The sequence below is a fragment of the Corapipo altera genome, unplaced genomic scaffold (genome assembly GCF_003945725.1).
Source record: "Corapipo altera isolate COAL_440 unplaced genomic scaffold, ASM394572v1 206, whole genome shotgun sequence".
NCBI classification, from domain to species: Eukaryota; Metazoa; Chordata; class Aves; order Passeriformes; family Pipridae; genus Corapipo; species Corapipo altera.
This window is the reverse complement of record NW_020885032.1, coordinates 478,779-504,374: the sequence shown is the minus strand read 5'-3', so window position 1 is coordinate 504,374 and position 25,596 is coordinate 478,779.

The following is a 25,596-nucleotide window of genomic DNA, read 5'->3' as shown; positions in this document are numbered from 1 at the left end:
GGGGGGGGGGGGGGGGGGGGGGATTAATCCTGGCAAATTCAGGTGGCAACTGCCCCTTGGGGTACAGATATGCCCACCACCGTGGCCTCCTGCCCCCCAGAGAACCTACCAAGTGCTGCTTTTCACTCTGCAGGGCGGAGGCCTTTCCAAATTAAGCTTTAACTTCCCTTTTTGGGTCCAATTTCCCCATTTCTGTCAAATTTCTTGTAGTGCCCTGGGCATTGCAGGGATTTTTGGTGGTCCCATGTTCTGGTAGAAGAGTCTGGATGTGGCACTGGGTGACAAGGTGGTGTTGGGGCTGAGGTTGGACTCCACAATCTCAGAGGTCTTTTCCAACCAACTTTTATTTTTTTTTTTAAGCAAAAAATCTCGTTCCCTCCCTCAGAGAATCCAAACAATCCCCCCGTGGATCAGGGAGCTGAAGGAATCATGCAGGGGTGGGGGAAACGGGGACTTTGTGGGACAAAGAAGTGCCCAAAACCACCCGAGGAGGAAAAGCCCTGCCCAGAAAGGAACAGGATGTTTTGATGGACGATCAGAGGAGGAAAAAAAAGAGCAAACTCTGCCCCAAAGAGGGAATGCAAAGCACCCCGCGGCTGGCTGGGCTCCTCGGCTTTGTATATTGCCGGGATTCTCCTGGATGGGGCCTCCGGGCGATGAGTTTGTCACTTCACAGTTTTGGGAGCACATGTCACGGTCGGAGTTCATTAATCTCCCTCCTGCACCGGCCTGCGATGAGTGATTTTAACTTTGCTGCCTCTCGGGTTACCCGGAGCCAGGAGCAGCTTTGAAAACATCCCTGGGATGGGGGGGAGGTGACTTGCCCATTCCAGGGTGGAGGTGCAGTCTTTCAGAGGGGCAGGTCCTGCTCCTCCACTCTGGATCCTGCTCCTCCACTCTGGATCCTATTCCTCAACTGTAGAACCTGTTCCTCCACTCTGGATCCTGCTCCTTCACTCTGGATCTTGCTCCCCCACTGTGCATCCTGCCCCTTCAATATGAATCCTGCTTCTTCCCTATGGATCCTGCTCCTCCACTATGGATTCTGCTCCTTCACTGTACATCCTGCTCCTTTCCTTACTCCTTAAATATGGATTCTGTTCCCTCACTGTGGATGCTGTTTCACCACTATGGATCCTGCTCCTTCACCCTGGATCCTGCTCCTCCATTATGGATCCTGCTCTTTCAATATCAAACCTGCTCCTCCCCTATGGATCCTGTTCCTTCACTGTGCATCCCGTTCCTTCCCTATGGATCCTGCTCCTTCCCTCTGGATCCTGCTCCTTCCCTCTGGATTCTGCTCCTCCACCATGGATCCTGCTCCTTCAATATCAATCCTGCTCCTTCCCTATGGATCCTGCTCCTTCCCTATGCATCCTACTCTTTCACTCTGGATTCTACTCCTCCATTATGGATCCTGCTTCTTCAGTATCGATCCTGTTCCTTCCCTATGGATCCTACTCCTTCACACTGGATTCTACTCCCCCACTATGGATCCTGCTCCTTCACTGTGCATCCTGTTCCTTTCCTATGGATCTTGTTCCTCTGCTATGGATCTTGTTCCTCCGCTATGGATCCTGCTTCTACAGCCTGAATCCTGCTCCTTCACTACCTGGCTGTGATGGCAACACCAGGAAGATCCCAGGTGATCCCAGAGAATCAGAATCTTGCACAGGAACAGCCTTGGAGGTGCTTAAAGGTCCCATCCGATGGAATTGTTCCCTGACAACCAGTTTGCTTCAAGCCCCACCCAACACTTCCAGGGATGGGGCAGCCACAGCTTCTCTGGGCAACCTGTGCCACTCCCTTACCACCCTCCCAGCCAGGAATTCCTTCCCAATATCCCATCTATCCCTGCCTCTGGTAGTGGGAAGCCATTCCCTGTGTCCGGTCCCTCCATCCCTTGTCCAAAGTCCCTCTTCAGCTCTCCTGGAGTCCCTTTAGGCCCTGGAAGGTGCTCTAAGATCTTCCTGGAGCCTTCTCCTCTCCAGGCTGGACAATCCCAGCTCTCCCAGGTTATCTCTATAACATTCCACACCCCATTCCCAAATCAGCAGCCCCTCCCATCCCTCAGGAATCCTGTTGATTGGATTTCCAGGACGAGCCAAAAAAACCCAATAATGAAAAATAAACAACTGGACTCTTCCAAGTGTCTGAACCAGCAGCAGCCAGAGACCATCAAGGGCTCTGGATCAGGATCCCTCCCTGCTCCCAGAGGAGCAGTCCCCGTGGAACAAGGAATAACCAGGAGAGCTCTGGTGCTGGTACCAGTTTTCCAAGGACATTTTTTGGGCTGTCCCATTCCCTGGGAATGAGGCAGTGGCTCCTGGCAGAGCTCCAGGACTGACACAACAGCCCTGGGGTGCAAAGGATATCCAGGGGTGGATATCCAAGGGCTGTCCATGAATACTTGATGTGATTTGGATGGGCTATGGGATGGTGCAGTCACACAACGGCATCAGTGGGATGAGAGGTCTAAAAGTTTAGGAAAGGGATAGGAAGCTTGCAAAGCCCCATTTCCACATCCCTGGAAGTATCCAAGGCCAGGTTGGATGGGGCTTGGAGCAACCTGGGATAGTGGGAGGTGTCCCTGCCCATGGCAGGGGGTTGGAATGAGATTGTCTTTTAAGGTCTCATCCAACCCAAACCATTCCATGATGGTTCTATGGGTGGATGGATGGACAGAAGGATAAATGGACAGACAGGTGGACAAACAGTCAAATGGGAAAATGAGTGGATTTTATGATTTGCCAAGTCTCCATGGCATGAATAATTCCACTTTGGCTCCTAGATCCCACCAGACAACCCACATCCCATAAAAGGGATCGTATCCCACCTCCTTGGTGCATTCCAAGTGATGACCAGGTCACCTGGCAGCTTTCAAAGTTATCCAGGGACTCCCATTCCCACCTCCAGCCCAAGGGAGTTCTGCCACTGCCCCTAATCCCTGAGTTCAGGCGATCCCTGCGATGTCCTCAGGGCTCCAATAGGATGTGGCAGATCCCACCTCCAGCAAAGGAGCTGCATCATTCCCAAAACTCTGTGCTGGTGATTGGATTCCAACCCAGCCTGGAATTGCTCAAGGATTTGAAGATCTTGCTCAAATCAAGTCCCAGCTCCAGGTGTGGGGCCGGAATGAGCCCCTGGCATCGCAAACCTGAGGATGAGTGGAGTCCATATCACCTCTGCCGGGATATCTGTGGGGCAGCAGAACCTCTGGGAAGTCCCAGCAGCTCCTCTCAGGGTCTTTTGGGAGAAAAATGGCATTTTCAGTTGTGATTCATCTGCTCTCCTGCAGACATCAAAGGCCAGAGGAGATGAATTGACCCTCCAGCAGGGACTGTTCTTCTCTTGGGAAGCAGAGTCATCCTGAAGAGCACAGAAATTTGCTTTGGGAGGGATGAGTCCCTCCTGGAATCTCTTTTTTTTTTTTTTTTTTTTTAATACCAATCAAGTAGCACTGAAAACACCCCCCATTTTCATAATCTCCCATGAGAAGAAGCCATTCTCAAGAAGCAGGTCCCAAACTGCCCCCACGTCGTGCCCAGGAGCTCCCACTGCCGTCTCCAGCTCTGCCACTGATCCCCCTAATCCCTAATCCCCGAGTTCAGGTTATCCCTGGGATGGATCAAACCCGAAGTGACCAGTCCCAGCCTCCAGCAGCAAAGGACCCTTTGGAGCTGCATCATTCCCAAAACTCTGTGCTCACGATCGGACTCAAACTCAGCCTGGAATCACTCAAGGATTAGAAGATCACGCTCCAATCTAGTCCCAGGTCAGATTCAAACTCAACCTGGAAGTGAAGTTCCTTTCCAACCCAAAGGATTCTGTGACCACCCCGTGAAAAACAGGGAGACAGAGGGATCAGGATCAGGAGGGGACACCTGACTTGCTCTTTATCCCCCTCAGTCCTGCAGGAAGCTCCACCATCCCCTCAGGGCGTGGGATTTTCCAGGCTGCCAGCCCTGACCCACCTGTCCCTCCAGGATGAAACCTTAGCTGGGCTGCTGGGACCTCTGGCCGGGCTGGTTTGGAGGACTCGGATATATCCCAGGACTCTGACATATCCCAGGAGAAGGTTCCTCCTGCTGGAGCCTCCCCGTGCCAGGTTGCCCGGGTGCTGTAAGCGGATCCCTGCAGCTCGTGGCTCGTTGTGCCTCCCAGCACAGTCTGTGCCGGCTCAAACGCGCCTCCAGGAATTTGGAGATGCTCCTTTCAGCAGGGAGGCCCCCCTGGGTGAGGGTGAGACGTGGGGCATCTTCTCTCCATGACGTCAACCCCCGACCGGGCCAAACGGCTCCGTGTCCGAGTCCTAAAAACCACCCAGGCTGGAAAACGCCTCCAAGGCCACCAAATTTCCTACCCTAAAACCGGTTGCCTCCTGAAAACCTTCGTTTCTTTCCACCCAGCACTTTTCCAGGGATGCCCAGCGTCACCCTGGTGGCACGGGAATGGTGGGAATGATGCGGGTGGGGTGGGATAACTCCGCTTTTCCAGTGAAATCTCTCGCTGTGGGACAGCTGGTAACCCCTGGGGGAAGCCCGTGAGTGGGGGCTGAGCTCAGTGTCTCCCCGGTGGGACGTGGGGACGCATCGGGTGACAAGCCCTGGGTGCCAGCCAGGGTGTCTTCTAACAACACCCGGGGCCCAGGAGGCTGAGCAGCCCCCGGGGCAGGTGCCCTGAGGGAAGGGAGGGGAGAGGAGGGGAGGGAGGCCTGGGGGGGACAAGGAGGGGGATATTTGAGACCCCGTGCCCAGCCCCTGCCACCCCAGGGGTGGAGGGCAGCCCCCAGGGGGAGAATGCCAGGGAGAGATGGACGTGCCAAGCGGGTCAGAAGGGATGCACATCTCTGTTCCCCAGCTCTGGGAAATGACTCAGAGGGTTTTGTCCAGCTCTGATGCACATCCAGGAGGGCTCTGGAGGGTGTCTTGGAGCAGTTTTCCCCCCTTGGGGCAGCCACATGTTGGATTTAGGAGTCTGAGTTTCCTGGACCTCACAAATGCTGCCTTGTCTGGGGTCCTGTCCCACTCTTTAGGACAATCTTGATTCCCTGGAAATCAGGACTGGAAAAAAAATGAGCAGAAATCTCCTTCTTTCACTTTTTCCTTCTCCCCACCATCTCTGACTTGTCTGTGTTCAACAGGGTCTGCCTCAGATGCTGATGTTTCCCTCCAAAGACCTTTTCTTGTCACTCAGAAGGGTTTTATCCTCATCCCATGCTTTCCTCCCTTGCAATTCCACACCTGTGTTCCAGAAGATATCCCTCCTCCATGAAATAAGTTTAAGGTTTTTGTAGAATCATAGAATAATTTGGGTTGGAAGGGACATTTACAAGTGGATTGGTTTAACTCTAAAGATCATCTTGTTCCAACAAGGGACACCTTCCATTATCCCAGGTTGCTCCAACCTGACCTTGGACACTTCCAGGGATGGGGCAGCCACAGTTTCTCTGGAAAACCTCTTCCAGGGCCTCCCCACCCTCACAGGGAAGAATTTCTTCCCAACATCCCATCTAAACCTCCTCTGTGTCAGTTTGAAGCCATTCTCCCTCGTCCTGTCGCTCCAGAGCCTCATAAACAATTTCTCTCCCTCTTTCTTGTTGGTTCCCTTCAGGTCCTGGAAGGCCACAATTAGGTCACCCCAAAACCTTCTCTTTTCCACATTTTGGGGTCACCCAGATCCTCCCACTCAAGGGTTTCATCAGGGCTAAATTGAGCCCCAAATGACTCACTCCTGGTTCCTTTTAGAGTCACAGGAGGCGGGTTTCCCCGTTGTCCCCCACCTCAGACCCGAATCCATCGCTCCGAGGCAACACTTAATTACAGCTGCGACCAGCAAAGCCTTTGCCCTCTGAAATAATGCCTTTTGCATCGGCTGTCCCCTCCCCAACCCTTTTTGTGCCCCCCCTCACCCCCCCAAGTAGCATCTTCATCCAGGAAAATCCGAAATCCAGGTCCCCCTAAAGAAATGGCTGGGTCGTTTTCGACTCTGCAGATGCTAAATCACGCTCTGCTGACTGCTGGAAAACCTCTCCCTCCCCCCCCCCGTCTCTCCCAAGCCAGGCAGAAGTTTTTGCAAACGGCAGCAAATCCCCTGATAACCCTCCTGTGCTGGAAGCGAAGCCCTCCCCAGCTCGGCGCACCGATAAGTTCAGCTCCGGTGATATCCCTCTGTTTTTTCCCTCTTTTCTCAGGAGCTCCAGGCAAGCGCCAGACTTCTGAGCCAGGTTCTTTCTTCGGGTCCTAATTCAGGGCAGCCTGCAAAAGGATTAGTTTCTGTTTGAAGGGGTGGGGTTTTTTTCATGCTCCAGGATGGTATCCAGGCAAGAAAAGGCAGCTGAGGGAGAGAAGAGCCTCCCGGAGTCTCCCTTCCCGTTCCCTTTTCCCGGCAAACTGGCGTCGCTCTGTGATGGTGAGACCCAAGGCCTCTTCCCTCTCCTTGTCCTTCTCTGAGGGTTGTCTTGGAGCAGAGGACACACTTGGGGACTCAACATCTCACCCACAGGTACAGCTGAGCCTTCCAGGTCCCTTCGTCCTCTCTCATCCTTCATCTTCCCTGGGATGAGAAATATCCAACCCCACTGTTGCTTTTCTACTTCCAGTCCCCCAAAACCCGCTCTCTGACCCCGAAGCTGAGGGCCTGGAACAGCCCATTTTGGAACTGCCACCTTAAATCCCTTGGGAATGGCTTCTTGAGAACAGCCCCATCCACAGCGCCCTCCAGTGATGGTGTGGGAGATTAATTCCCAGTCCCAGCTCCATGAGAATCTTCCATGTTTTGCAAGCCAAGCTGCTTGCTTTTCCCAGCAGTTCTTTCTAAAGAACAGAGACAAATCCATGTTTTTGAGCACAACAACCTCCATCAACAGGTCCATAAGTTGGTCCATGCCTTGTTGGCCTGGTTGGTGACTTCTGGTGTAGGTTCCTGGCCTGAAGCCTTTCATCAGGACCTTACAGTAATTTAGGATATAGGATTGCAATTCCAAGGGCAGCTTTCCAGCCTATTGGCCACGAGGAAGCCCAATTCCATATCCTTCCAGAGGTGTCTCCACCTGGGCTCTGTGAGTGGGAAAGGGAGGCAGAAGGGTTTGATGGACACCAGGATCATCATCCTGGGGCTGAGCTTGGAGGAGGAGGAGGGAGACAGCATCACCTAAAACGTTCCAATGGGCTCCGCAGGGGAATCCTGGTCTGTGCTTCCTTGCTGTTTTCTCCCGGCTCTCTCTGCTCCTCCCACCCAATGGATTCAAGCATTCCTGATCCCAAGGAGTCCTCCCAAGAAGGGACACTTGGGATGGGCTGTCCAGCTGCTTTTCTGGCCTTGCCACTTATAGATTTAGGGTTGGACTCGATGACCTTTGAGGTCTTTCCCATCCTAAACGATTCCATGATTTCCTGGGTGATTCCTGCTCCACCTCCCTGGTTCTGCCCAGGTCTGCAGTGATTTAGTGGGAAGGAACTGTTACAATCCAGAGTCTTCTCCAGCTACATTCTTGATCCTTCCACATTCACATCCTGAATTAATATGTTAGAAACAGGGAATATCCTGAGCTGGAAAGATTCCCAAGGATCCTCAAGTCCAACTCCTTATCCACCTCCATTATCCAGCTCCCTGACTGCTGGAAGTTCACCTAAACTGCCTAAAATCCGCTGCCTTTGCCCACAACTGCCTTGAAACCCTCAGCCCAAATCCCTGTGATCCTTCAACAACCGCGTGGCTCCATCAGCAGAGCGTTTTCCCACCTCCATCCCGCCCCAAGGGAAGAGCCCCGTGGATTTTACCCACTCACCTCCGAACAAATCTCCCAGCACCCCATTTCCTCCCCCCGTGGAATTCCCTCCGCAGCTTTTCCTGGCTCTTCCTGCTCTCCAGCTCAGCTGGTGGAGCAAGGGCAGCCTTGGGGTCGAGTGTAATCATTTTTCCGGAGCTGGGGATCAATATGTGTTGGGAGAGAAATGCCGTGTGCCAGAGCCCCCCTCGGAGCCTGGGAAGCTCCTGGGAAGCCAAAGCAACACGACACCAAAGAGCACTTTAACTGTATTGGTGCTACAGGCTTGGAAGAGCTTTGAGAATGGTGCAGGAGTCGACCCTGACCTCTTTGGGAATAGGGAAAACATCCCTACACCTGCCTAACCCTTCCTCCTTCCCATCTTTCCCTCAGAGGAAGGGACATCCCTGGACCCAGGAATCAGTGGCTTCATCCCAACTGGGGGTGAATGAAGGGAATCAATTGAGGGAAAAATCATATGGATACACAGATTTAACACCATTCTGCTCCAAAACCTCTCCTTGGCAGTTTTTCTTTTTTATGGAATACAATCTTTATTGACTGTTTTGGCAACAAAGAACCACAGTCCCCCCCCCTCAGCTGGAATTTCCAGGGACATACACCTCCATTCAAGAGCACTTTGGGACAAGGGGTTGGATGAGCGGAAACGGGAAAACTCTGGGAATACTCTAAGCTGGCTAAAAATCCTCCTGGGATTGGAACCAAAGTCCAGTTGGGGAATTGCTGCTCCGAAGAGGAAGAAGAGGGGATGTGGTGAAGGTGGTTGGGTGGGCACAGACGTTCTTTGATTCTCACACGATGCCTTCTGTGGTCGGTCTCTGGTTTATTCTTGATGTGTGGCCTTTCCCTAAACATTCCCAGAGCCTTTTGCCTCCCTCTCGCTTTCTCATCTCCGTCCCCTCTGGAGGTCTTGGGGTGGAGTCCTGCTCAAGAACTCAGTGAGGAGAATTTGAAAGTTCTCAGCGGGATCTGCTCTGCATGGAGAGCGAGAGCTCCAATCACCTCCCCCACCACATTCCTGGATGTGCTTCCAGCAAATACCAAGGAAGAGCTCAGCCTTAGCCTTCCATAGACTGGTCCAGCTTAACTTGGGAAATAAAAACTGATGCTTGGCCTGGTAAGATGCAGCATCTCAGACTTAGTGTAGGAGTGCAAGTCCTGCCTGTCACTCTTCCCTGCGTATCATCCTCTATCCAATACTCTTTTCCTGGTTTTCCATGGTGGTGGCTTTGTGTTGCTACAGTGGGAGTGGAGGGACAGGAGGAGCTGAGATCCTCCCATCTTTTAAGAGGGATTTTAGAGACATTTTAGGGCTTAAGAGACATTTTAGCCTCTTCTTCTAGACGTGGGTTAGAATTAGGGTCTGCACGAGGGGCATTTTATGGCAGTATCCTTTTGAGAGAGAAATTGTTCTCCATTCCAGGAGAGACCAGTTCCTGAGCTTTTGTCTGCACCAATCCTGTTGTTCCACAGTGAAAATCAGCATCAGGATGGGGATGGAATCCTGGAATCATGGAACAGTTTGGTTGGAAGGGATTTTTAAAGTCCAACCCCCCTGCAATGAGCGGGGAGATCTGCAACCAGAACAGGTTGCTCAGAGCCCCATCCAACCCCACACTGGATGTTTCCAGGGATGGGGCATCCACCACCTCTCTGGGAAACCTGTGCCAGTGTTTCACCCCCCCTTCCAAAGCTTTGGGAAAGCTTTAGGCAGCCTGGATGTTTTAGGTCTGACTGAGAACTGACAGGAGTCGGGGTGTGTGGGGAGCCCATCGATCCCGTCTCCATCCATTTCTGCTTCATTTATCCATATTCCCCCGTCCATACATTAAACCATCCTCTCAAATCCATCCTCTCAGCACTGCACAGGAAGGTCTGACAGGCAGGGAGGGGAAAAGTGCCAGGTCATCACTTCTGTTATTGTTTCCAGTGAATTTTATGGGTGTATATTTAGACACGAGCATTTGACCCGCTGCTTTTTCACTGCACAAAGGACCTTTAAATCCACAGGAAACATCACCAGGATCTTATCAAACAGCAAAAAATAACAAGGGGCAGAGCAGCTCTTCAAGCCCAGAGTCCCACTCACTCTGTCTCCTCCTTTTGGAGGCATTTCTATGCAGGTTCCTCGTGGCAGAGGCTAAAATTCATCAGCATTCCTGGGAATGTGCCTCCTTGTCCTCTTTGACCCCATGAGACCCTTGGAGGACACCTGAACCACATACCTGCTCTGACCAAGGGTGACAAGGCTGCACCTCCCAGGCTGCTGCAGCAGAGTTGTGGTGCTGCTCTGGGGTCAGCCCTGGATTCGATCCCAGGGGATATTTTCCCAGTGAAATTCTCCCTCCCTGCTTCCCCCTGTCCTGGGGTCAGGCTGTGTCTGTTCCTCCACTTGTCGTGCCTCAGTTTCCCTCCTCGTGCTGCAGGTACTGGGTCATGTTCTTGGTTACCTGCAGGAATTTGGTCCTTCCATGACCAAACAAGACCTTCTCTCTCCCTCCTCCTCCTTGTTGATGCTCAGCTGTTGGACACCCCATGTCCTGGCCCCAAACCTGATGGGTTCTGGTTGCCCTGAGGAGCCCCAGGCCGTGCTCACGCTACAAGGTACAAAACAGGCTCTGGAGTGGGAGATGCTGTCCCAGGGAATCCTGTCCCCACAGATGTCCCCTCACCCAGGGACCTGGAGTTGTTTGATGTCCCCGAGCCAGAGTGGCATCCAACAGCTCCCACCATCCAGCTGTGCTCCCTCACCATCTCCGGATGGGGCATCTACCAAGCTCTAGTGAGACATGGAGCTTCAGAGAGGGTCCAGTGGAGGCTACAAAGATACTGAAGGGACTGGGGCATCTCTGGGACAAGGAGAGGACATCTCTGGGACAAGCTGAGGGAGCTGGGGCTGTTCAGCCTTGAGAGAAGACGCTGAGAGGAGATCTCATCTCTCTCTGTCAGTACCTGCAGGGAGGAGGCAGAGGATGGACCAGGCTCTGCTCAGGGGGGGCCCAGCAATGGGACAGGAGGAATGGGCAGGAACTGATGCCCAGGAAGGTCCACCTAGACACAAGGAAGAACTTCTTTAATGTGAGCTTGAGCACACACTGGAACAGGTTGCCCAGAGAGGGTGTGGAGTCTTCCTCGCTGGGGATATTCCAGACCCATCTGGACACCATCCTGTGCTCTGGGATGGCCCTGCTGGAGTTGGGAGGTGGCACCAGATGACTCTCTGTGGTCCCTCCCAGCCTGACCCACTCTGGGATCCTGTGATCCCGTGATCCCATCCATTCTGCGCACGGATACAACCCTGGCTCCACACCCACCCTGGGGGGCATCGCATCTTCTGACCTCGACTAAAACCACGTCAGGAAGCCTCGGAGCAGCACAACTGCACGGAAAACAGTCCCCAAAAGTCTTTAAACCGCCGGGGCACTACTCTGTAGGACATGTTTGGGACCCACCAGGCTCCCAACCCCCAAAACACCAAGTGTTGCAGAGGGGGAAGGTGCTCAAGGGTGGGATGTTGCTCCAGCAGCCACCATGTCACGTGTGGCTTCGGGGCTGGTGGAGGAGATCCTGTCCAAGCTGGGCCAGGGGTATCCAACCCCACAGACAACCTGGAAGCAGCAGGAAGCTGGGCAAAGCCTCTCCCCCCTTCCCCCCGCCTCGGAGCCTGCAGTTAAATATTGCCGAGCGAGGGCCAGTTTGAAGGGATGAGTGACTTTTACGAGCAATCACCGAGGAACGCGGGGATGCCACTCTGCGCTCCAATATCCTGTCTGTGAGAGCATCTCCCCCCCTCCCCCGCCCCTGGGCTGCCTGGGAGGAAGGAGTCAGCCCCTGTAATGGACACTTATCCAATAATATGCCAATGGGGGGCAGTTTCTTGCTAACCTCCAGTGGTTAGTGCTTGGCGTGTGTCCTGAAACACAACCCTGACAGCCCTCATAAATATTTATCCCAGCTGCCGGAGCCGCCGAGGAGATGTTTGACCACCCGCCCTCCCCCTCCCGCCGAGCCTTTGGGGGAGTTTGCAAAGCGCTGGTTTCGGAGAGACCCCGAAGGGCAGCTCCTGACTCAGCTCCGATCTCTGAGACTGCCGGGGGAGTCTCCGGGCGGTGGGAAAACCCCCGGGAATGTGGCGGGATGGGGTCACTCGGCCGCATTTGAATGCTAAGCGGGGTCGTAAAATCCCCGTCACTCATTGTCAGCGCGGGGGTTGACACCGTGCCCACCCAGACCCCCCTGGCTGGAGGGCACGGCCTGGGGGCTGGCAGAGGGCAGGAGGGACTCTCCGGCAGGAGGTGCGGGTGATGCCACCACGCTGGACAAGTGTCACCCTCCAGGGGTCACCTCCCTCTGCTGACACTCCGCGGGAATATCGCTTGGATTTCTGCTGGTGGACAAACCCGTGTGTCCTCAGGGATCAGGAAGGGATTGACCCCCAGGACTGCGAGATCAGGGAGCAGGGGCGGGGTTGGAGTTCCAAAGACCCCATTTTTTCCCATGTTAAAGGTTTGGTTTTTTTGGCGCGGGGTGGGAACACCGGAATGCTCCTCGCCGTCCCTCAGCCTAAGGGACCCGAGGCAATCCTGCCACTCCCCTCTGCTGACACTCTGTGGGAATATCACTGGGATTTTTGCCGGTGGACAGCCTCTCCTCCCAATATTTTCCTCCCTGTAGTGCTCTGAGTTTCTCTCCACAAGGGACATACAACGGGAAGTCGCAGCAGATGCCAAGGGATCGACCCTCTTGCCCATTTCCCAAATCTGGACCCTCTTCCCTTCTTCTTTTGGGCTCATCTGGGCCGTGAGGGTGCAAGGGTTAAACCCCTTGTCCTCTCGGAGCAGCGAATTCCCTCTCACCCCTCTCAGGCCAAATCTTCCACCCCCCCCCTCGACAGCAGCATCCAAGGAAAGCCTCCCTCCCTCCCCCTCGGGAGATACCAAGCCTGAAGCCCCTCTCGCTTCCCACCAGCGGGAACAATGTCCCTCTGCACCGAGGCAATTAACTGCGCCTAATTAAAAGCCGGGCGCGTGCCATCCCTCAATGACACCGGGATGGAGGTGGCGCGGGGGGGAGGGCAGGGCAGGGCAGGCTCTTTCCAGCCCTCCTCCACCTCCCACCCTCCCCTCCCGACTTCCCTGTGGGACTTTGCCGTGAAGACGCTCCCCGGGAAGCTCGGGAAGGTGGGCGCGAGGGAGGGGGCGGGGAGCGGGAGGAAGGAGGGAAAACAGATGGATGCTCGTGGTTTTGCGATGTTGGTGCGTCCTGCGCATCAGCTGCGTGGTGGTGGTGGTGGTGGTGGGGTCTTTGTCCGATCCTCTCCTCCCGCCCCTCCCCTACAATCCTTTAACAGCCACTCGGCTCCACGAGTTCTTGATTGGCTTTAAGTGTAATTAAATCGTCAGCGCGATGAGCGGCAGCGTTCGGGGAGGTTTCATTGCCCGTCGGAGAGCGGGAGGGAGGGAGAGGTGTGTTAATAGTGCCCTTTTTATTGCTGCGCGGCTGGAAGAAATTCGGGGGATTTGGGGGGAGGGAGGTGGTTGGGGAGCAGTCTCGGACCAGGCAGTGGGGGTGGGATCGGGGAGGGCGAGTCTGGGTTTTTTAGCTTCAATCCCAAAAGTCCTGGTAGAGATGGGGGGGGTGTCCCTGTGCGGGTATCCCATGGCTCTATCCCGCTGTGGCTTGGGATCAGCCCCCAGGGGATGCAACAAGTGACAGGATGAGAGGACGCGGCTTGAGCTGTGCCAGGGGAGGTTCAGGTGGGACATCGAGGAGGAATTTCTGCCCAGGGAGGTTTGGAGTCCTCATCCCTGGAGGTGTCCAAGGAATGACTGGATGTGGCACTCGGTGCTCTGGGCTGGGGGACAAGGTGGGGATGGGGCACAGGTTGGACTCGATCTTGGAGGCCTTTTCCAACCAAAATTCCGGGATTCTGTTTAAGGAACATCCCACCCAGTCCTTCCCTGTGGCCCATCTCCCTGTCTCTGGATATTTTCCAGGTGCTCCAGGGCTGGTTGGAGCTGAAATGCTCTAGGCCTGGTCTGGGACAAGGACATTTCTCATCCTGGCTTTGCTCTGCCCCAGGCTTTGCATCTCTGATCCACGGGGAGCGGGGGCCGCTCGTGTGGGTTCCTAAACATCTCCCACCACATCCAAGGGCACATGGGGAACGGGGAGAAGCAGAAAGCCAAGGCCCAGGGTCCGAATTTCTCATTTCAGCCCCAGCATTTCCTCTGAGAAAGGAGGGAATTCTTGCCCAAACTCAGGACAAGGACTTCTTGTCTCTTCCTCAGTGTCTCCCATCACTCTGCTTTAGGTCCTCGGGGGAAATATTATTTTCCTGAACACCAAACTGGATGATATTTCCAAAACTGGTGCTTTCAGCTGATGCTGATTTTTTCCCTCCCTATTTTATCTATTTATTTTTTTTTAATTCCACCAGAAATCACTTCTGCCCTTCCCTCTACATTTGGGCAAAATACGTCCCTCGGGGAGAGGAGATTCTTTCATGAAGGGGTTCTTCCCACCTAAAACCTCTTCGATAAAGCCTCCAAGTTGATCCTCTCCACAGTGCTACTGGTTCCAGAAATTCAGGGAAACTTTACATTTTGTGTAGTTCATTTCTTTGTTTCTTTTGTGGGTATTTTTTCCCCCCAGTTTCTCACTGAGCTTTGTTGTGCTTGTGGGGTGTTTTTTTAGGGGGGGAGGAGATGATTTGTACAACTTATACCTCGTTTTAACATTGTGTTGGGCTTCAGAACTGACAGCTCCATGTGTGGCCTGATCCAGGGAAACTCTGGAAAACTCCTACGCTCTTAGGAAAGACTCCCCCTCCCCCCCTTTGATGTAATTCAAGGAAACCTGGGGGGGACACATCCAAACACTTTGCTGGAGAAACAAGAAGCACAATTTAGACTTCAGTGATACCAAACAGAACTCGAGTAGGTTGAAGGTCTCTTTGAGGTCCATAAATGATGGAGGCTTTGCTGTTCCTGCCTTGTTTGCAGGTGCTGTTTGTTGCAAAGAAGGATCCAGTGGTGGGATGGGACCTTCCTGTCTCTTAACTGGTTTTACACAAACCTAGCTGAGTTTTACTAAGCTCTGCTTGAGACTGGGTCCAGTGAGACCTGAGGAACATGCTGTTGTCCACACTGGTGTGCTCAGGCCTGGTTGGATGTGTGTGGAGAGGACAAGGCACTGGTCATACAGACAAATATTTCTTAAGGTCTGCAAGGTTTGGAAATGGCACCAGTTAAAATTTGGGCCCTGAGGAGTAGAACATAAACATTGAATTCTCCTTTGTGCTCAGACTCTGCACTTCTGCTTGAGTTTTTCAGAGTCCAGTCGTGTGTGACCTGTGGTAAGAGAGCACCTCCTCGTCCACCTCGTTTTTGTCACCTGTCACCTCAGGCCACGCCGCCTCCGTTCTCACAGTGCTTCAAGAGCCACAGGTGGAAACATGGGATGGGGCTGTGGATGAGGATTTCCTCAGGGATAAAAGGGATGGGGCTGTGGATGAGGATTTCCTCAGGGAAAAAAGGGATGGGGCTGTGGATGAGGATTTCCCTGGGGAAAAAAGGGATGGGGCTGTGGATGAGGATTTCCCTGGGGAAAAAAGGGATGGGGTTGTGGATGAGGATTTCCGTGGGGAAAAAAGGGATGGGGCTGTGGATGAATATTTCCTTGGAGAAAAAACGTGTGGTTGAAAGGTTTGGGGAGTGCAGAAGGCCTGCCTTCCAGGAAGGAGGTATCTCAAGCAGCATTCCTTGTGCTGGGAGCTGGTTTAGGGACTGTTTCCAGAGGAAGGAAAACATCTCACAGTTTGTTGCACTGAGAAGCAGATGTTGCCTGGAAAAGGAGCGGTGACCCCCCTGCACAATTAGAGCTGATTTTCAGGGTGATGAGACCCTGTTGCTTCTGGCTTGTCCTCTTCCTAAATTGGAGGCCTGGCTGGGCCACTGTGTGTCCCTGTGGCACCTTTTGTGGGGCTTTGCTGTTTGCTCCGGTAAAATCCCCTCCCCTCTGCTGTTTCCTCAGCCTGGGAGAAGATCCTCAGACCAACCCAAGAGCAGCCAGTGGACACCCCTCGAGGTGCCTGGATCACACACATGGAATGAACCAGGTTGGAAAAGACCCCCGAGATCATGGAGTCCAACCCGTGCCCCAGTCCCGCCTTGGCACCCAGCCCATGGCACCGAGTGCCACGTCCAGGCTCTGCTGCACCACCCCCGGGGATGGGGACTCCGCCACCTCCCTGGGCAGCCCATTCCCAATCCCATTCCCATTCCCATTCCCATTCCCATTCCAAGGTCTGATCCCTCTCCCTGGGAAGAACTTCTTCCCGATGTCCAACCTAACCCTCCCCTGGCACAGCTCAGGGCTGTGCCCTCATGTCCTACTGCTGCTTCCTGGGAGCAGAGCCCGACCCCACCGTGGCTACAACGATGCTCTTGCTTTTCTGTTCCCGTGGCCACCATGGGACCACCAACATCCCGACGGAGCTGCAGCTGAGGATCCACCTCTTTTCCCACATCCCGGAGAGCCGGGAGAAGCCACGCCACGTGCCCAGTGGGGTCCCCACGAGTGCTCAGACCGGGCAGGGCCCACTGGAGCGGCTGAGGGGGCGGGGAGGGGGTGGGGAGCGGATTAAAACTCTCGTTTCTTCACGCTGGGTGAGAATGATACAGTGGATTAGGCCAGGAGCTGCTCCTGGCTGCGGTGCTCTGCTGAATTAGCAACATGTTTGAATGAGATAAAAGGGGCAGCTTACCCCAGCGCCCTCGTTCCACTAATCCCACTACAGCTGTGAAATGAATAGCAGCAGATCCTCTTTACTCCCTTCACCGACTATTTTCTACCCTTGAGACCGAGGCAGCTTTGCCAAACCTGGCCCCGCGGGTGCGTTCCTGCTCCGGCCGGATGCTCGCTCCTCTGGGAAGGGCCCTATCCTGGGACTTCTTGGGGCAGGGAGGGCTCTTGGGAGAGCGGGAAGAACCAGGGAGTGGGGCTGGTTGTCCTGGGAAGAGCTTGTCCACCTTGCTTGTCACCTTACAAGATTCCCGGTGGCCGCGGTGTCCGGCCACCAACATGCTGGAGGAGGGAAAACACGGCCCCGCTCTAACAGGTCACCTCAGTAGAGTGTTAATGGTGGCTTTTCCTCCTGTTTTCCACTGGGAATGTGCCAGGCAGCTGAAGTGAGGATACTCCTTGGTCCTGCAGCCAGGGCTGACTCCGAGTGGCTTTGCTCCCACCCCGCCTGTGCTTCGCTGGTGACACTTTGCCTTGTGGTGGCACCTCTTGGTCATCCCATGGGACTGATCACGGCTCTGGGGATGTGGGTAATGTCTCCTGGTGTCCCACCAGCTCATTAGTGAGCAGACCATGGGATACTCATCCTCAGGGAGTGTCCTGGTGCAATTCCAACTCCTTCAAGTGGGTCCCGATGTGGTTCCGACCCCTCTTTCCCACAAGGAAGCGAATGTTGCAGCGCAAACCTTGGGACAATTTAGGACCACAAACCCCGTCTCTGCTCATTTCTGGGAGAAGATGAGAGAAGGAGACTGTAAATAACCAGGACAAGATCTCAGAGGTGTTTGAAGATGATCTCAGATGCCTTTTCCAACCTTAATGATTCCTTGACAGCACTGGGAGGAAAGAGTTGGGTCTTGGGGTCTGCTGACCTGCTCCTGGCACCAAAATGGGCTTCTCACCTTGTTATGACAGCCCAGGAGTCACAACAGCTGGATGTCCCTCCACTGGAGCTGAGGAGCTCCTAAGTATCCCTTTCCCAGTCACTTAAAGGCTGGGATTCATCCCTTCAGTTTTTGGGGTCATCCCAAGGGTGTCTCCATCTGAGTGGGGCTCCTGTGACACCCAGAAGTTCAGATGTGTGCCATCCACAAAGCTGGGAGATTAAATTGTCCACTCAGATGGAGTTTTCTGCTTTGGGAAGAGTGGAAAAACAATTCCTTGGTTCCCTGAATTTTATCAGCTCAATGGGAAAAGGGGGAGGGCTGAGATAGAGGCGTCTCCACTGGAGATACGAGGTTTAGCCAGAGGAATCCCATCAAAACCCCTTTTTTATCCAGATCTCCGTGACGTGGGTGTGAAAACACACCTGCTGTAGGATTGCATCCACTGATTGCACAAGGATTTGGAAGCTGGAAAAGGTTTGGTGGTGTTTTCCTTAAAAATCTGTGTGTGTTCAGGTTAAGGAACAGTTCAGCTGGGAATTGCTCTTCCAGAGGAAGGTTCAAGAGAGCCCACAAGGATCCGAGGTGGTGTAAATGCATCTCCTGGAGCTCCATCCTTGCTCGTACCACATCAAGAGATTTCCCCTTTCTTGGATAATTCCTCTCCTGCAATAACTCCCAAATCCAAGCAGTTTGATAATTGGGCTGTCCCTTGCAGAGAGAATTTATTCAGGTGGTCTGAGCATCCAGGACATCTCCTGGTGACCCGCAGATCTCATCCAGTTGTCTCCTTTTTCTCATTCTGTGGGACACTTGGTGTCACCCTGGGCATTCATTGCTCCAGTCCCCAACCGCCAATTGTCCCATCAGTCTCCAAAAGGGCAGTTCCAGGCTGTGAAGGTGGAGTTTGACCTTCCTGGAGGAATTCAACACCGAAAGCCCAACATTGCACGAAACCATCACCTTTTCTGACCCTGAGCTGCAACCACTTGATGTTTTTTCTGTGAATTGTGACCAAATTTCAGCCTGATGGGCACAAAAGATGTTTCCACGAGGAGCAGATCTGGTCCCACCTTTCTCCAGGTGTGGCTGCTCCCAGATGCAGCCCTTGAAAAGCCTCCAGGGGAGGCCGAGGAGGATGATCCGGCCCTGACCTGGTTTTGCATTTTGGGTTGGATTCACAGAACCATTAAGGTTGGAAAAGATCTCCAGAATCGTCAAGTCCAACCTTAGATTGAACACCAAACTTCAGCTCCCCTTAAAATTTTATGGGATTCAAGCTCCGTGTGCAGAAGGTGACATCGGATGCCTTGGGGTGTCCTGAGCAGGGATGACACCTCACACAAGAGTCCCAGCTCCTCACCCTCTGCTTGGATAATCAGGTGAAGGCGGCAGGTCCAAATTTGCATCCCTGTTTGTGTGTGATCCCGCAGCCCCGGGAGAGGTGGAATCCTTCACATTATCCATTTCAAAGACGTCTCTATTAACGGGACAATGGAAGAATAAGCACTTTCCTTTATTCATTTACCCTCTGTCTGATAATATCATATTGATGATAATTTTCCTTTAATGGCCCATTTGCAGTAATTATGATGCAGCGGGTGAGTAATTGGAGCTGACGCCCTACGGAACTCGGCAAACTTAATTCACTTCATTGTCTGAGAGGGAGGGAGGGAGGGAGAGGAGGGAGGCAGGGAGAGGACAATCCCACAGGCCCCTCTCCCCTCCCAAATGGTCGGGTAGGGCAAATCATTGCTTCCTGGTGCCTTTTGTTCTCTGAGGCAATTTGTGCCTTTCCCTCTTTCTTCCCCTTCCTGCCAGTTCCCAAATTTGCCTGTTGTGTGGTGTTGTCTCCTTTGCAAACTCCTGTTCCCGCTTTTCAGGCTCTAGCAGGATTCCCGCGTCTCTAGGTGCTTTTTCCCGTATCTGTGTGGAATATTTATCATGGAATCATTAAATCATTTAGGTTGGGAAAGCCGTCTAAAATTATTGAGTCCAATCGTTGACCCAGCACTGGCGAGGCCACCACTGAACCATGTCCCCAAGTGCCACATCCACGTGGTTTTTAAATCCCTCCAGGGATGGGGACTCCACCACTGCCCTGGGCAGCTGTGCCAGGGCTGGACAGCCCTTTCCATGAAGGAATTTTTCCTGATATCCAATCTAAACCTGCCCTGGCACAACTCGAGGCCATTTCCTCTTGTCCTGTCATTGTTCCCTGGGAGCAGAGCCCGATCCCACCTTGGCTCCATCCTCCTGTCAAGGAATTGTAGGGAGTGAGAAGGTCCCTCCTGATCCTCCTTTTCTCCAGGATGAGCCCTCCCAGCTCCCTCATGGAATGATCTGATTTATCTCCTGGTACATCCAGAAATATATCCTTGCCTGGGAGAAGGGGACTGGGAAACAGTCCATCATGGATTTTAGGCTGTTGGCCCCAAAATTTTACCCATCAACCACTCACTCAATCCCAAAAACACAGTGGAAGGGGAGAGAATTAGGGAAAAAATGGGAAAATTGGCGAGTTGAGATAAAGACAGTTTAATAGGACGGAAAAAGAAGGGAAAATAATAATAATGGAATCCTGGAATGGTTTGGGTTGGAAAGGACCCTAAAGCTCATCTAGTTCCAACCCCGCTGCTGTGGGGGGGGACACACTTTGACCAACTGAAGCTGGAGATGGGATGAATTCAGAGGAGGATTCTCTTGCTAGTGATGCAACCAGCCTGCCCAAATCCATTTGGGATCATCCAGTGGGAGTTGGGGATCACCCAGTGGGAGTTGGGGATCACCCAGTGGGAGCTGGGGCTGCAGAGAGAGCAGCAAAGATCCAGAGGGGAAATTTAGACAGGCAGAAAAATCTGTGTACGTTCTTTGAGCCGAGCAGATATAAAACCCATCGGGTTCATCACTAGTCTGGAAATTGGATCGAGATGGAAATGAACATTTCTTTATTTACTCCAACAGATTGATTCCTTGGGGGAAAAAAAAAGTGACTTAGGCCAATCGAGCAACTGGCTCAAAACAATTGGTTGTGAGGGAGCTGCAATATTTTGTTTCAGTCACAAACGCTGCAAATTTTGCTTTTTTTTTTTTTTATTCAAGACAAATTCCACTCCTTGTTCCCAGCTGCAAAATGAAAATGGCTCTTTTAATGCATTTCATTCAATTTTTTTTTTAATGTCTCAGAATTAGGGAGGGAACTTAAGCACCCAAAAACTCGATGAGATCGAAAGGCAGCTCAGAAATTGTTTGATATCGTTAAACCCTCATTTTTTTATTTTTTTTGGCTATAAGGGATATTTTTCCAGTGGAAAAAGGGATTTTTTTTCCAGTGCTTTCTGGGAGATCAGCAGGTGATAAATTCTGGAGACACCTGTAGGGCCAACTGGTGTCTTTGCACCAGGAGAGATCTGGGGTGAGGATCAACCTTTTCCTTATTTGTGCCTCCTCCTCACTGAGGAATTGCCTCCAAGTTCAGTGTTTTCTCCAAGGCTTCATTTCTATAAAAAAGAGAAATTAAGCTCTTTGATTTTCTCATGTGTGGTCCCAACCACCTCCTCATCCATCTCCAGCTGTTTCCTGGAGCTCGAGCAGCTCTTTGGTCCATCTTTCCTCACTCAACAGGAAATAGTTCTCGGGAAAATGGGATGTGGGTGCTCCTGGACCCTCGGGGTTGAGTTTTTGCCTCTATGTCTTGGAATGGAGTCCTGAAACCAGGATGTGAGAAAAAAAATTCCTCTCTCAAATTTAGAAAGATGGCACAAAGTCAGGAAACAAAGAAACTATATCGACAAGGAAGAATTTATTCAGCCCACTGGGTCTTTCTCTCACTGAATTTCTGGGGAAAAAGACCCCTTGGGTTTAAATCTCCTACCTTTTATAGTTTTACAAAATCCCACCCTTCTTCAGATAAGTTTACTGTAGTCATTTTTGCCTAAAAAGGTTTCTTTTTCTCCGAAAAGGAAGGACTTCCCCTTCCTTCCAATTGGCTATGAAGTGTCCCCTGTCAAAAATGATGGATTTCTTTTGTTCTTAGCCCAGAGAGAAAAAGAAACCCCCGTGTTCAGAATTTGCCAGATGGCCCAGAAAGATTTTAATTTTTAGGAACTTTATATTTCCCTTATGCCAGCCAAAAGAGATCCTGGTACCCAGTCCAGTTTGGAACTTGGATACATTACAAGGATGTTCTGGGGTTTGGAGTGAGGTCTCTCCGTGGTTCAGATATTTCCTTGGAGGGATTAAGCACAAATGAACCCTGACAAGTGTCTTCTCCCCCTGGGATGAGCCTGGATGGCTTGAGGTGTCCTGACCTGACTCTTCAGCCCTGGAGGTGCCCAAGGTCAGGTTGGATGGGGCTTGGAGCAACCTGGAATGGTGGAAGGTGTCCGTGGAAGGGGAGTTGGAATGTGGTGATCTTTAAGATCTGTGCAGGGCCAAGGGTTGGACTCGATGATCCTTGGGGGTCCCTTCCAGCTCAAACCATTCCATGATTCCAAGACCACATCCAGGGAAGAGCCTGGAGTTTCTCACACACCTGGAAGTGGTGCAACAGCAGGGTGTGGATCTACCTCTGGATGGAATCCTACCTGGGTGCTGGGCTAACCTCCTGCCTGTGTGGGATGTTGGCGTGGGAATCACAGCCTGGGAGGTCCAGGCTGTCCCAAATCCTTGGAATCAGCACTGGTTGGAGACCATGAGCCAAACAAAAGTAACGGCAGAGCAGCCTCTGCCTCACAGATTTGGGAGCTGAGACAAAAACGGGTCAGAGAAGGAATGGAAAAATAATAATAATCATCATAATAATCATAGAATGGTTTGGGTTGGAAGGGAGCTTAAAGATCATTCAGTTGCAAACCCCTGCCATGGGTGGGGACACTTTCCACCATCCCAGGTTGCTCCAAGCCCCATCCAACCTGGCCTGGGACACTTCCAGGGATGGGGAATCTGCAATAATCCAAAACCTGGTGGAAGAAGCAGCATGGGATGTTTGCTTCCCCATCCTGTGCTCAAACCTGACCAGTCCTTCCCAAATCACAGTCCTGGCTGTGGGAACCATGAATATTTGCCAGAATTAATAGGAAATCTGTTTGTTAGCCCAGGAATTTAGGAGTAAAGGATGCCAAATATTTTTATCTTTGCCCTCCATGGGTTTTGGTGGAAGAAAAAGGTGGATCTGGACCTTGTGTGTCACCGAAACTCTGCTCAAAACTGAGCTTGTGTCGTGTTTAAATAGGATTTCTTCAGGATTAATGGTTATTCCTCCTCTTCTCCATTACTCTTGATAACTGGGATATTCTCCTCCAGTGAAGGCTGAAGGATAAACCCTTTCACAAGGGATCAATATGTTAAGGTGGGGGGAGTTTCCCAGTATCCAAAGAGCCTGAACTCTGCCCTTGACCAGTCCCTGCAGAATTCCAATCACACAGAATTCTAATTGTTGGAATTGGGGGTAGAATCTGTATTTGCTTTTTATGGATGAATATCAATATTTCCCCCCCGTATTCTGTCACGTGGGAAAGCCTTTTAAATATAACTGAGTTTGTTTTCTTCCCTGATTTTGAAGTTCCTGATGAAGGAAAACTGTGTTTCTACAGGATGGGAAAATGCTTGTGTCAAATAGTGGCAAAAAATAATATATTATTATATTCTTTAATAATATAATACTATTAAAATGGCAATAAATATTATAAAAATAATGGCAAAAATTATAATATTAAAATATTATAAATATAGAAAATATATTTGAGTTATAAAAATACTATAAATAATAAAAATTAATAATTATTAAGTATTATTGAATTATTAAAATGTTATTTTAAATGGTATAAATATTATAAAATTCTAATTTTATTATAATAAAATAAAATTATATTATATATTTATATAAAATATAAACCGATTTTATTATTTTCATAATAAAAATATTACGAAATATTATATAATACAAAATATTATAATCTCTAGATTATAAAAATAATCTAGAGATGAAAGTTAAAATCATCTTTATTTCATGGTTTTTTTTTTTTGCTTGTTTATTTGGGTGTTTTGTTTTTGGGGATTTGTTTGTTCATTTGGTTTGTTTTTGGGTTTGTGTTTTTTTTTTGTTGTTGTTTTGTTTTGTTTCTTTTTTTTTGTTTGTTTGTTTGTTTTTTGTTTCTTTTTTTAATTGGTTTTGGTTGTTTATTTTTCCATGGATATTATCCCTTGCCATGTTGACTGTGGGACATCTCCCCAGTCTGGGTGTGTTCTGACTCTCTCAGATTTGCCCATTTCTCTAATTTTTTTTCCACAGGAGACTCTTGAACCAGGAAACTCACTCCGGGAGGGAGCAAATCCATCCTCTGAACTCAAAATAAAAGGCCCTTATTCCCTTCATTTCTTGATTCTGAGGAAAACTATCATGGAATCATTTAGGTTGGAAAAACCCTCTGAGAGATCATCGAGTCCAACAATTCCTGGCACCGCCAAGACCACCACTGACCATGTCCCCAAGTGCCACATCCACACGGCTTTTAAATACTTCCAGGGATGGGGAATCCACCGCTGCCCTGGGAATCCCGTGCCAGGGCTGGACAACCCTTTCCATGAAGAAATTTTCCCTAGTATCCAACTAAACGTCCTCTGGTGCAACTTGGGGCCGTTCCCATTGTTCTCTGGGATAAGAGCCTGACCCCCCCTGACTCCTCCCTCCTGTCAGGTTGTTGGAGAGAGCCAGAAGGTCTCCTCTGATCCCCCTTTTCTCCAGGAAGAGCCCCCCCAGCTCCCTCAGCTGCTCCCGGTGCTCCAACCCCTTCCCCAGCTCCGTTTCCTTCCCTGGACACGCTCCCGCTGGTTTCTCCAGGGGAATATTGTGGGAATGGGCACGAAAGGCTTTACAAAACTCCAGGAAGACACATCCTCAGCCTTTCCCTCATCACTTAAGGGGGTCATTTTGGGAATGTCCAGGCTGGAGAAGAGAAGGCTCCAGGGAGACCTGAGAGCCCCTTCCAGGTCCTAAAGGGGGGGAACAGTATCCACAGTGGAGGAACAGGATCCATACTGAAGGAGTAAGATCCATAGGGGAGGAATAGGATCCATAATAAAGGAATGGGATCCATAGTGGAGGAGCAGGATCCATAGGGAAGAAGTAGGATTCATATTGAAGGGGCAGGATCCAGAGTGGAGGAGCAGGATCCAGAGTGGAGGAGCAGGATCCAGAGTGAAGGAGCAGGATCCAGAGTGAAGGAGTAGGATGCATAGGGAAGGAGCAGGATCCAGTGTGGAGGAGCAGGATCCATAGGGGAGGAACAGGATCCATAATAAAGGAGCGGGATCCATAGTGGAGGAGCAGAATCCATAGGGAAGAAGCAGGATTCATATTGGTGGGGCAGGATCCATAGTGGAGGAGCAGGATCCAGAGTGGAGGAGCAGGATCCAGAGTGGAGGAGCAGGATCTGCCCTCGGAGAGGCTGCACCTCCACCCTGGAATGGGAAAGTCAACCCCCCCATCCCAGGGATGTTTTCAAAGCTGCCCCTGGCTCCGTGTAACCCGAGAGGCAGTAAAATGAAAACCACTCACAACTCCAGGCAGACACGTCTCCAGCCTTTCCCTCATCCCTTCAGGGGGTCACCTTGTGGGAAAAGAAGCATCTTGTGTGACCCCTCTTTGGGACACTGGGAGGCCAATCCTACCTATTCTGATATTTTTTTGGGAAATGGCCTTTTCCTTCCCAAGGGATGCTTCTATATGGTCACTCCTTTTCCCACTGCTCCGTTGGAGCAGCGAAATCTCTTGGATTCTGCCTTTAAGAGCAGGGTCAGGACAGAGGAGCAGGAGCCCAAACCTTCTGCCTCCACCTTATCTGCCTCTCCCTCCCCACCCTGCCAACACCTTCCCGTTTATCCCGTGGCTCCTTAACGAGGATGAAGCGACTAATTGGGCCATCCCCGATGTTTTTCCAACCCTGAGGAGCCAATGGCGCTGAGCGAGTCCCAGCGATTCTTTTAATCTCATCATATGTCTTTTCTGGTCAATAAAACCTCCCTCTCAAATCAAATTGTTCCCGAACATAACCCGCCGTTAATGTCCGTTGGACTCCGGGGCTGCGGCAAACTCGTGTAGTTTGTCATAATTAAGTG